General features: G+C 43.2%; 1 protein-coding gene across 8 annotated transcripts in view; it reads left to right on the top strand.

The window, feature by feature from the left end:
• Window positions 1-13,081, top strand: part of GRIA4 (glutamate ionotropic receptor AMPA type subunit 4) — a 285,058-nt gene that overhangs the window by 87,894 nt on the left and 184,083 nt on the right. The gene's annotated exons all lie outside the window — the stretch shown is intronic.

The raw sequence follows: 13,081 nt of genomic DNA, 5'->3' as shown, positions 1-13,081 counted from the left end.
GACCAACATCCGCCTGTCTACAACTTCCCTTCAGGTAGTTGTCGAGAGCAATAAGGTCACCCCTGAGTCTCCTCCTCTCCAGGCTAAGCAGCCCCAGCTCCCCCAATCTCTCCTCATAGGGCTTGTGTTCCAAACAAATCAATCCAAGAAGAGCAAAAAAAAATGTTTAATCACAGAAGCAAGAAATGTTTAATCACACGAGTGATCTATATAAGTTTATAGGACATTATATCTCTACATAGTCATCTAATGATGATAAGCTTTCCCTCAGCTAGCAAAACTGAAGAGGTGATAAAATTTTGTGTGATCTCCAACCACCACATGAGTATCTGAGTTAGGGGTTAAACTCAGTGAAGCAGCTAGAAGTTTAACCACTGATTCCATAAATCGGGTTTTTAGTGCAGTCCAGTCTAATTTCCATGCAATCTGTTATGCCTTTCTAAGCTTCTGTCCTGAAGGACTTGGGGAGGAGGGGAAATGGAAAAGGAAAAAAGATAACTGTAGGCATTGTGCCCTTGAGAAAACCTTCAGCTTCATGGAAACTTTCTAGGAAAACCTTCATGTATACTTAAAAAACAAATATTATTGTTTTGAAAAGCCTGGCAGTCTCACCCAGAACTGATATTTTTTACAGCTTTTAGAAACAGCCAAAAAAAGAACTTCTGTACCAATTCGGATCCTCATTCATATGACTATGAAAGGTGAATGCTGCATGTGGGTTCTCTATGGGAGATCATTCAAAGAGAAAATTTTGGCAGAGGTAGGGAGATGCACGTGTATGTGCGTTGCCAGACAGCTATAAATACCATATCCATGGAGTGCACAGCACCAGAGGACAAAGGCACAAAGCCTGGATAATTTATTGCAGAGAGGGCTGTAAAGTACTTTTTAAAAATGAGGAAAGATTTGTTAGCATTCAGCAAATGTGAAATTCATGAGGGCAGTTCTATCGTAGAGATTAGCCACAGTGGAAAGAGAATTGTTATAAATAAACTCAGTGGATAATGTTTTCTTGTTGTGTAAAAATGTTCCATTGGATTTAAATTATTCAGAATTATGTATTAATGAAAGTAAAATACTTCAGTGGTGCCAGAGTTTTCTGATGGACAGTACTTAAAGATTAAAGCATTTTTCTTCATAGAAATGTATGAAAGGCCAAGCCACTTTTGTGTTCTTCATCAATAAATGAGATTTGTCAGCACTTTTCAGGAAAACAGATACATGGCCTGTGTCTGAGAAATACCTGAAACCTGTGGCTGGAGTGGATCTGGTCTCATTTTAAAAGGAAGGCCTCAGAGAAGGGCAGCTTCAAATCACATTGAATTTAGGGATGGTTTAGCTACAGGCAGAAAAAAAGCATGAAAATAAACCTTTAACTTTCAGCTGCCCAGTGCCACATCCAGTCCCCTCTTGAACACCTCCAGGCATGGTGACTCCACCACCTCCTTGGGCAGCCCATTCCAATGGTGAATGACTCTCTCAATGAAGAACTTTCTCCTCACCTCAAGCCTAAACTTCCCCTTTTCCATGCCTCAGGTTTGAGGGATTTATCCATTCATCTCCATAGCAGTACTTCTGCACACATTTTAGCATGTACATCGTATTGTGCATTCAGCTAAACACACCAACCAACCTATCACCCAACACCATCTATAGTTCAGTCTCTTCTTAAACACCTCCAGGGGCAGAATGACTTCCCTGTTCTTGCTGGCCACACTATTCTTGATACAGGCCAGGATGCCATTGGCCTTCTTGGCCACCTGGGAACACTGCTGGCTCATATTCAGTTGGCTGTCAACCAGTACCCCCAGGTCCCTCTCTGCATGGCTGCTCTCCAGCCACTCTGACCCCAGCCTGTAGCACTGCATGGGGTTGTTGTGGCCAATGTGTAGAACCCTGCACTTAGGTGTGTTAAATCTTATGCCCTTGGACTGTGCCTGTCTGTCCAGCATGTCAACGTCCCTCTGGAGAGCCCTTCTACCCTTTACCACATCAACACCTGCCCCCATTTTGGTGTCATCTGCAAATCTGCTGATGATGGACTCAATCCTCTCATCCAGATCACCAATAAAGATATTTAACAGGATGGGGCCCAGAACTGATCTCTAGGGGACACCACTTGTACCTGGCTGCCAGCTGGATGTGGCACCATTCACCACCACTCTCTGGATTTCCTGTCAATTAAGTTATAGTGCAGAATAGAATAGACAGCTGAAATGTTGAGGATGGAGACATGGGAATGTGAAATAATTTACTCCAGAGTATGAATTTAGTCTCAGAGATTCAGTGCCTAACATACCAGATTTTTCATTATGCAGTTATACTATAGGAGGATAAACATTTGAGAGGAATAAATATTTGAGAGGGTAATGTTTGTGATTTTGTTTCTAACTGGAAAATTTTAATTTAATCTCCTTTTGTCCACCTCCCTCATTAATACTATTGTAAACTGTGGAGCAATAAACTGATTTTAGTTAATGATGTGACATTATTTATGGTTAAAATGCTGCAGGTATGATGTTACCCAAGATGTGATGCATGCCTCCTGAATGCAGGGGAATGCAATTCTTTTGCTTGAAGAAGCTTGTGAGCAAAATGCAGAGGTAGATGATGAATTAGAGAGTACAGGGTCTGTTAATAGAAAATGAATAAGGCTGTGGTGTAAGCTTGTTTCATTAGACACAGAGAATCTAAACTTCCCATTTGTAGGAAATTCCTTGTTTCCCTTTTCACCTTCTTTGATAACAGAAAATATCCTTTTCTGTTTGAAACAATTGTAGTAAACGGGCCCTAATACATTTTACATGTTTTTCATCTATCCACTTTGTGTAACACTGTTTTCTCTTTTATAATCCTATCTGTCATTTTATATCTGATTAATTCATGAAGGTACCTCATTAAGTTGGTCTCAGTGCTGGGAATTTTTCTTGATGCAACAGTGTAATCTAGTACAAAATCAGCAGTCTCAAACACAACCCGGAGGAAGAGACTATTTGTGTTGAATCTGTGTTGGATTTGGGTGCAAGATAGTTGAAAACTTCATTGGGATGAATTTAGATCACTTATTTTTATATCTATCTATCTATCTATCTATCTATCTATCTATCTATCTATCTATCTATCTATCTATCTATCTATCTATCTTATCTATCTATCTATCATCTATCTATCTATCTATCTATCTATTTATCTATCTATCTATCTATCTATCTATCTATCGATCTAAAACACTGGAGGTGTTTAGGAACCTGGATGGGGTGCTCAGTGCCATGGTTTAGTTGATTAGATAGTGTTGGATGATAGGTTGGACTCTACGATCTCAAAGGTCTATTCCAACCTGGTTAATTCTATTCTATTCTATTCTATTCTATTCTATTCTATTCTAGTCTAGTCTAGTCTAGTCTAGTCTAGTCTAGTCTAGTCTGTTCTATTCCTCTAGAACCCTGATTAGCCTTGAGCCCTTTTTCAGTAGGTAGAAGTCCGTGGGGTGATCAGGAGGTCAGTCAGGGAGCACAGAGAAAGAGAGTGTTGGGATGTTCTGTGCAAAATGAACAAACATGTTTTGACATTTCAACGGGAAACTCTTATCTCAAACCTGTTTTAGAAATATTACTTAGTGTCAAGTGTTGGAACTTTCACACATATAAATTGATAAATCATTTGATTTTGGGAAGCAGGTTCTTACTTAATCATAGAATTATAGAATCAATAAGGTTGGAAAAGACCTCAAAGATCATCAAGTCCAACCTGTCACCCAACATCTCATGACTAATTAAACCATGGCTTCAAGTGCCACGTCCAATCCCCTCTTGAACTCCTCCAGGGACGGTGACTCCCTGGGCAGCACATTCCAGCAGCTAACAACTCTTTCTGTGAAGAACTTTCTCCTCACCTCAAGCCTAAACTTGCCCTGGCACAGCTTGAGACTGTGTCCTCTAGGTGAAATGATTCTCCCTTCTGTGCTTCATCTCCGTTGCAGAACTTGCATTTCCGTATGGCTATGCTGTTCCTCTTGGAAGGAATTCTTTAGTTTGAGGAAACACCTAATACTTCTGTGTGAGTGCTGGCAAGTGCAGGTGCACAGTATAGAGACTGCGATTCCTAAGGACATGGATCACTGATAGCATTTGAGGCACATCTCAAATAAGAGTCTTCATATGTGAATGCGGTAGCAAGGAAATGTAACTGTTTATAAGAATTTTGAACTGTACTGCTGTGTGGAGTTTACCAGGTGAACTAGCTTTCTGTCAGCACATTTTGGTTGGCAGGGGGAGCTATGGGGGTAGCCTCTGTGAGGTGGTGTTCAAAAAAGGATTAGATGTGGCACTTGAAGCCATGTTTTTGTTGTCAGGAGGTGTTAGGTATTAGGTAATGGGTTGGACTTGATGATCTCTGAGGTCTTTTCCAACCTGGTTCATTCTATGATTCCAAGATTCCGGGGACTATGCCTATGTGGGACAGAGGCAGTTTTCACACAGTTCCAAAATGAACCCACTGCTGGCCAAAGCTCACACCGGCTCACAGGATGTTAGGGATTGGAAGGGACCTTCAAAGATCATCAAGTCCAACCCCCTCCTGCCAGAGCAGGACCACAGAATCCAGCACAGACTGCACTGGAACATATCCAGACAGGGCTGGAAAGTCTCCAGAGAAGGAGACTCCACAACCTCTCCGGGCAGCCTGTTCCAGTGCTCTTTGACCCTCACAGTGAAGAAGTTCCTCTTCATGCTGAGATGGAACCTCCTGTGCTGGAGTTTCCATCCATTACCCCTTGTCCTATCCCAGGGTGCAAGTGAGCAGAGCCTGTCCCCTCCCTCTTGACCCCCAGCCCTCAGCTGTTTATAAACATTTATTAAATCCCCTCTCAGTCTTCTCCTCTCCAGACTGAAAAGCCCCAGGGCTCTCAGCCCCTCCTCACAGGACAGTGCTCGAGTCCCTCACTTATCCTGGTGTTGCATGCTCGTATCCAGGGAAAAAATTCACTCTTGAAGAACTGGGGTATTTTTGTTGTTGTTCTTGAAACTTGTTGTCTTGATCTGCAATGCACAGATCTCCCCCACCAAGCAAATGCTAATGATGGAAAGGTTTTATTGTAACAGCCACCACCGTGCTTTTTTTGATGAAGCATTGGTGGGTTTGTTCTTTTTGCATGGAGGCAAAGCAAACCATTGACTGCAGTTGTGCATTATGGAAGATTTATGGAAAATAGTTATTTTAAAATCCCCTCCTGTCACCACCACCTCCCCTTTCCCACCATATCTGTCCCTTTCCCACCATATCTGTCCCTTTCCCACCCTACCTACCCACCCCATTTTCCCCCTTTTTCCCCTCAAACCCAGAGCACCTGGGCTCTGTTGGAGTCTCTTCCCTCCCCAGGTGTGGCTGCTTGGTCTTCCCCAGGTGTGGCCACTTTGCCCTCCCTGTCCACTCCCCTATTTAATCCCCGCCAGGAAAGACAGAAGCCCTAAGCTAAGCCCATCTGGGCTGAGGATCCTCCTCTCATCTCTGGTGAGTGCCCATGGTGCACACTGGGTGATGGTGGTGGTGACAACAAAGGCCGGGGGGCCTGGTGGCCCCCCGGTTGTTAGGACCAGGACTACTCTAATCCCATCCACAGGTGCTGGTTGGGCCTGCTTGCTGGGGTGGAGCTCCTCTGGGTGGTATCTTGGCTGGTTGAGGGTCTTGCCCCTGGCTCCAGGATGGGTGCAGGAATGGCAGTGGTGGGGCAGAAGCTGTTTAGGCAGGGTGGAGGATGGGGTAGAGGGAGCAGCTATGAGCTGGAGAGGTGCAGTCCACTCTGCACTTCCAGAGGGCAGACTTCAGGTTACTCAAGGAACTAATTCAGAAGACACTTTTGGAAACAGCCCTTAAAGACAAAGGGGTCCAGGAGGACCAGACCTACTTCAAGAAAGAATTCTTGAGAGTGCAGGAACAGGCTGTGCCAATGGGCAAAAGCCCGTTTAGTGTTTAGACTGGCCACTACTGTGAAGGACACCAAAAAGTCCTTCTACAAATATATTAATGGCAAGAGGAGGGGCAAGGACAACTTTCACTCCTTAGTGGACATGGAGGGGAACATAGTAACAAAAGATGGGGAAAAGGCAGAGGTACTTAACACCTTCTTTGCCTCAAATTTAAATAGCAGGATAGGTTGTCTTCTGGATAACTGGCCTCCTGAGCTGGCAGATGGAGGCAGGGATCACTATAGTTCCCCTGTGATCCAGGAGGAAGCAGCTAGAGACCTGCTCAGCCACTTGGATCCCCACAAGTCCATGGGACTGGATGGGATCCATCCTAGGGTGCTGAGAGAGCTGGCAGATGAGCTGGCCAGCCCTCTCTCCATTTTTCAACACTCCTGGCTCACTGACCACAATCCCAATTCCCCATTGGGATCTCCAAACATGGGAAGAAATGCAGAGACAGCAATGACAGACTGCCCTCTTATCTGGAAGGCTTACATAGTGCAAACTGAGTTTTTCAGTTTTGGTCCTGCCACAGTTTGTGCATTTATGGCAGATCAGTGGGCCTGTAAGTGTATCTGTAACAGCCAGCTGTGCCAGGGATTCTCATGTAGGAGCTTAAAACTTAGGGAAAAGCATTTTAAAATACTCATTCCAGAGTCTGTGTCCTGGCAGACTCAGTCTGTGAGTCATGGCTCTGAAGCAAGATGTACCATGTTACTTCTGTGTTAGACTCCAAGTCTTCTATATTCCTGCCTACATGGTATAAAGATTGTACAGGCTACCAAGGAAAATAATGCTGTTGACCAAACAGCTGTACTGTGCTTACCAGAGTCCAGTAATCCTAAGGCTGGAAGAGACCTTTTCTAGTTACATAGTTAGGCTATTGTCTCTTGGAAAAAAAAAACTATGAAACTTCTGGCCAAGTAATAAAATAAGAAGAATGTCATGCAAATATGTGCACAGGTATAAATCTGTATGAGCATTTGTACATAACACACTTCTGACAAACCTTCACTTCACCTTTTTGTTGTTTTGATGGTTAGGGTTACAGCTGTATTTGGCCTGCCTGTGCAGAGAATAGAAACTTAGGGAAATCAATCCATAAGAAATAGATTTGCTTTTATTTTTTGCCTTTTGCTTTTCAAGGAAAGATTTGTGTTTAAAATGTGGAACTTGTCTTTAGAACAGTAGCAGGGTTTCTCACAGAGAAAGACTGCATGTATCTTGGTAAACCCTGAAGTGTAGTTGCCATTATGGTTTCTTTTTTTTGAACTGGAGGTCTGAGTCACCTCTTCTTTCAAAGTGATGGTACTAATCTGCTGGAATAGAACATACCTGATTTATGTTACAGCTAGGGCAACAGCATTATCTTGTCTATTTAAGGTGCATTGCAAAGCTTTCCCTGGAGTCTGACCTCTACATTCATCTTATCTTTGGTGGGACTAATGGCACTACAAAATTTTCAGGAGAAAATCTTGTGTAGTAGTGGCATTAAGTTGTCAGGTATGAAGAGATGTCTGGTTTAAAGACAAATTATTTCATGTCTTTCCAATACTGTTCCTGAATCACAGAATCACCAAGGTTGGAAGAGCCCTCAAAGACCAAGTCCAACCTGTCACCACAGACCTCATGAAAATGTTTGTCACTGCTTTATATTTATGGGGGGAGAAATGTTGAACAAAGCTTTCTTAAAATACTAATGAGTCTGTGTTTTACTAAGCATAGTTTGGTCCACTTATAATATCTAAAATCTCTTTAGATGTGGAAGAGAAACAGATAAAGAATTGAGAAATCCAGGTAGTCATGTTTGCCTGGAGGTGTTTTCTGAGAGCAGGAGCGAGTTGGAATGCAAATCCTCATGGCTTTGCTGATTTTTGTGGTTGCTGCTAATTACTGTAAAATTGATTCAGGAGTGCTGCAGCATCTCTGCATATGTTTAAGCCTAATCTCCATAGTGTCACAGGCAATTTTTCTCTCTGTGGGTATTGTACTACGTAAGAAAAAATTCCTGTAACCTTCATCTTGGATTTTTCACCTGTCAAGGAGCAAAGAAGGATTCTATTCAGTAACTTCCCAGTCTTGATACCCAGTATCATATCAGTCAGGGTTGGAAGGGACCACAAGGATCATCTAGTTCCAACCTCCCTGCCATGGGCAGGGACACCCCACACTAGATCAGGCTGGCCAGAGCCTCGTCCAGCCTGGTCTTAAACACTTCCAGGGACAGTGCCCCAACCACCTCCCTGGACAACCCATTCCAGGGCTTCACCAGTCTCATGGTGAAGTGAACTTCCTCCTCATATCCAGCCTGAATCTCCCCACCTCCAGCTTCATTCCATTCCCCCTATTCCTATCACTACCTGATATCCTGAGAAGTCCCTCCCCAGCCTTCTTGTAGGCCCTGTTCAGATACTGGAAGGCTACAATTAGGTCACCTCAGAGCCTTCTCTTCTCCAGACTGAACAGCCCCAACTCCTTCAGTCTGTCCTCATAGGAGAGGTGCTCCAGCCCTCTGCTCATCCTTGTGGCCCTTCTCTGGACATGTTCCAGCATGTCCATATCCCCCTTGTAATAGGGGCTCCAGAATGGATGCAGTACTCCAGGTGGGGTATCACCAGAGCTGAGTAGAGGGGGAGGATCACCTCCCTTGACCTGCTGGCCACACTTCTCTTGATGCAGCCCAGGATCTGATTGGCTTTGCTGGCTGCAAGTGCACATTGAGAGCTCATGTTGAGCTTCTCCTCCACCAGTATAGTAGCATGGGTTTTCTTGGATTGTTTCTTTCAGGACTTTGACAGTCAAGATAATGTTTTGTTATTTGTATCTAGACTGTGGTAAAGATAGTTTGCTTTGAAAACATGAGGAATTATTGTTGTGCTACTTATAGTTAGAAGTATTTTAGGTTAATATCATGTAATGCAGTTTCAGATTTTACTTTATCTCTTTTTATTCCCCCCTCCATCTTGAGAATTGAGTTTTAACTCCACTAAGTGTAGAATTTCACAGCTTGACATTGATTTCTTGAATCTTTCATCATGTAGAACCCTATTCTGTGGACCCTGTGTTCTGAAAAGGGCTTTTTGCCCATGGAAAATTGCACAGAAATAAGGCAATGCAGGTCATTAGCAAGGGTCCTCTCTAAACTAAACCCACTGTATTAACTACCACTTAATGTGCACAAGGTTTCCTTTCTGCTATTTCAGTTGGCAAAGTTAGCTAGACTGGGGTGGAAAGTAGAATGGGAGCTGCCATTTGTGAAACATAAGAAATACCTTTGCAGGGTAAAGCAACATGCAGGATATGACTCTGGAAGTGACTGAGTAGAAGAAAGAGACAAAAGTCAAATGTTTAAAAAGGGTTCTTACTAGTAAGAAAGGTTGTGTGAAAGAAATCAGGAATTAGAGGAGGAATTTGCTGCAGAAATGAAAGCCTAAATTAGGGCTGCCAGTGAAAACCAGAACTTGCAAAGGAGATTAAAACAGCAGCAGAAGCTCGTTTACATCTTTAAATTCAGAGACAGGAAACAGGGAAGTAATTTCAGCTGTTATATATTGCTGATGGGAGAGAAAACCAGGAAAATTTGGGTAGATATTAAAAACTAATAGATACTTCACACTGGCTTTTACTGAAGAAGGATGTTGACCTTAAGAGGTGTGATGGCTAATGGGAACAGGGAAATCACCTCTTTCTTCTGTGGTTTTAAAGAATTGTTTTACTGAAACACAGATGCAATAACTGCTTCTGAGCAGAGTTGTTAAATGAGTTGTGATGCATACAATCAGTGAACAGGAAATACAGCACCTGGTTTTAAAGGGGGTAAAAATCCAACAGCCATGGACTTAGCAGCTTGATATCAGTAGACTGTGAAGTTGTGAGACGGATTTTGATTGAAAGAGCTCTTAAATATGGCTGTAGACAGAAAACAGCATAAAATGCAGACAGAAGTTATTAAAATAGAAAGTATGGAATTAATAGATAGGTTTTGATTGCCAAGAAAATGAAGTAAAATCAGCATGCTCATAAAGAGTGATTTACAAAAATAGAGATAAACAGGAGAGTTAAAAGGAAAGCGAGAAACTAAGAGGAAGATGGGGAAAAAAAATGCTAGTAGAAACAGTGATACCAGGCTAGAGAAACATAGTTGTGGGAAGAGATACTGAGGGACTGATTTTTCACAGTAGAATCATAGAAAGGTCATCCAGTCCAACCTGTCACGCAATACCTCATATCTACTAAACCATGGCTAAAAGTGCCACATCCAGTCGTCTTTTGAACACCTCCAGGGACAGTGGCTCCACCTCCCTGGGCAGCATATTCCAATGGCTAACAACTCTTTCTGTGAAGAACTTTCTCCTCACCTGAAGCCTCAACTTCCCCTGGGGCAGCTTGAGACTGTGTCCTCTTGTTCTGGTGCTGGTTGCCTGGGAAAAGAGACCAACCCCCACCTGGCTACAACCTCCCTTCAGGTAGTTGTAGAGAACAAAAAGGTCTCCCCTGAGCCTCCTCTTCTCCAGGCTAAATCACCCCGGCTCCCTCAGCCTCCCCTCATAGGGCTTGTGCTCTCCCCAGCCTCGTTGCTCTTCTCTGGACACATTCAAGTATCTCAATAGCCTTCTTAAATTGAGGGGCCAAGAACTGCACACAGTTAGGTGTGGCCTAACCAGTGCTGAGTACAGGGGCAGAATGACTTCCCTGCTCCTGATACAGGCCTGGATGCCTTCTTGGCCACCTGGGCACACTGCTGGCTTGTGTTCAGCCAGCTGTCAACCAATACCCCCAGGTCCCTTTTTGCCTGGCCACTCTCCAGCCACTCTGACCCCAACCTGTAGCGCTGCATGGGGTTGTTGTGGCCAAAGTGCAGCACTTGGCACTTAGACTTGTTGAATGCCATCATGTTTTACTCTGCCCATCTGTCCAACCTGTCAAGGTCCCTCTGGAGAGCTGTTCTACCTTCTAACAGATAAACACCTGCTCCAAACTTGGTGTCATCTGCAAGTTTACTAATGGTGGACTCAGTCCCCTTGTCCAGATCATCAATAAAGATATTGAACAGTTTGGGGCCCAGCTCTGATCCCTGGGGGGCACCACTAGTGCCTGGCTGCCAGCTGTATGTGGCACCATTCACCAACACTCTCTGGGCTCGGCCATCCAGCAGTTCCTAACCCAGCACAGAGTGCTGCTGTCCAAGCCAGGGGCTGACATCTTGGCCAGGAGTTTGCTGTGGGGGTCGGTGTCAAAGGCCTTGCTGAAGTCCTGGTAAACTACATCCACAGCCTTCCCCACATCCACCAGGTGGGTCACCTGGTCATAGAAGGAGATCAGGTTGGTGAGGCAAGACCTGCTCTTCCTAAATCCATGTTGGCTAGGCCTGATCCCTTGGCCATTCTGCAGGTGTGGTGTGATTGTCCCCAAGATGATCACACAAAGATTAAAAACTCAGAGTGCCCTAATGGAATTTGCTGGTGTGGCAGATACAGGCACTGAGGGAGGTTCAGAGCAGGCTAAGGATGTAACTATGGAAGTAAATAATTTTGTGGAGTAGACTAATAGGTATGACATAATGGAAAACAAATAAGAGTTCCTAATAAAAATGCTATAAGCAGACACTCATCATTTGGAAATGACCCAGAAGGAGGAAGGAGCAGAATCTTGATGCTGAGATGATCATCAGCCATCACTGAGATGCAGATTTGGAGAAAACACAATGTGACCTTAGGTTATACCAGCAGAGGTATTTTACAGTAGTGATGGAGAAGTAATGCAAGAAGAAGCAGAAAGCCTTTGACTGAAATTCTGAACATGTTGGTAACCTGTACTTGGGAAATAAGATGGAACTGGACTCAATGGTTTAGAGATGTTTTCCAACCAAAGCAATTCTATGATTCTGTGACTCTATAACCTTTTTTTTTTCAAGGATGATTAAGTGGAATGGTCATCCAGTGATTTAATGGGTCTAGGAGAATGAGTGTTGCATGGCTCAACACAGCAAATACCAAGAGGGTTTGTAAGAGCTGTGTATCAACATAGTGCAGGGGAACTTAACGGAAGGAAGCTTTCTAAAACAACTTATTTATAATCTGGCTATGAAATGCCTTTGGTTAGGGGCCTGTGACAATAGGGCAGAGCATAGAATCACAGAACTGCCCTCAAGCCATTTACTCCAGTTCTGGCATGGAATTAATCAGTTTTATATCATCCAACTATAAGGAGAAAAATGCACACTTTATATATCTCTTTCTTTTTATGCAGCAAATGCAATTTGAAAGAATTAAAGCTGGACTGACTTGATTCAGCTAATTTCTTGTGTGTGCACTGCACCCTGACTGTACTGCTCTCACAGGATGACCGTGACCTCCAAACTATAAGAGGAGGTTATCATCTAGTCAAAAGGGTGTTACTTAGGTGTTCTCATGTTTAGGCTACATGGAAGAATGAGGTCTGAGGAAGGAGGGTCTGGAACAGTAGAGCATAGGAAATACATAGGAGAAGATTCCATGGGATAATCCACTAACTGACTGTTCTCCATTTGCTGTGATTCTGAGCTAGACAACTAATGATCACACAGTTTCTAATGACTTAATTTTTATGTTGAAAAAAGTGGGATGTTTTTCACTGGACCTTTGAGTTCCTAGAAAGGCAGTGTTTTCCTGAGGAAAATACCATTATACCTGGCTTTATGTGTGTAGGTCAGAAAAGTCCTTAACCAGTCTGCTGGAATCAAGGTAAATTTTTCTCTGTGCCTTAAAGGAGCCCAAGAGTGAATGAAAACTCAGAATATATATTCAGGTCATATCTTTTCCGCTTATGAGGTTAACATAGAGTAGAAATAAAAGATTTGGGGCAGAAGTCTGGTCACATTGACTTACTACACTTTCTTTCAGCTGCTCACTTACAAAGCAGGATTTTACTTGATGTCTGTAGTAGAGTTTTAATACGGCACAAGGGTTAAGGTTTGATATTGTTATAATTCAAAATGTCCAAAACTGCTCTTATCAGGTCAGTAACAGTTTCGTGGTGATTTCCATGTTTTAACATGTGAACATAATTCTGCCTGAAGTAACAGAAATAATTAGTGCTTGATATATGCAAATCTGTGGTTAAAATGGCATATGTTGACT

This window comes from Melanerpes formicivorus, unplaced genomic scaffold (genome assembly GCF_026170545.1).
Source record: "Melanerpes formicivorus ecotype bairdi unplaced genomic scaffold, bMelFor1.0.p_v2 SCAF_1, whole genome shotgun sequence".
Taxonomy (NCBI): domain Eukaryota; kingdom Metazoa; phylum Chordata; class Aves; order Piciformes; family Picidae; genus Melanerpes; species Melanerpes formicivorus.
Note: the sequence above shows the minus strand (reverse complement) of the source record. Positions and strands in the feature narration are given on the sequence as shown.